Genomic DNA, 315 nt, shown 5'->3' on the forward strand with positions numbered 1-315 from the left:
TTCCGGGATCATTTAACATTCTGCCGAAAGCATCCTTGATTATAGCAACTCGAGGTTTGAATTTGTTCTTCAGTTCCTTGAGCTTAAGATATGCTGATGATAAATATTTTGTTGAAGAGAATGATAAAAATCACATGATAAGTTAGGGAAGTATTTGGACTTTTCACAGAAATCAGGATCATTCCATATCTCAAGCACATCAAAGGTATAACTTATAAAGACCCGGTATACTATTGGAAAATCAGTAAAGGAGTATTGATATATTATTTCCTCTGTCTTCTATCAGAAGCTGGCATTCCAAAATGTAAAGTGTCC

This window comes from Elephantulus edwardii, unplaced genomic scaffold (genome assembly GCF_000299155.1).
Source record: "Elephantulus edwardii isolate Elephantulus edwardi_28Jun2011 unplaced genomic scaffold, EleEdw1.0 scaffold00001, whole genome shotgun sequence".
In the NCBI taxonomy this organism is placed as follows: domain Eukaryota; kingdom Metazoa; phylum Chordata; class Mammalia; order Macroscelidea; family Macroscelididae; genus Elephantulus; species Elephantulus edwardii.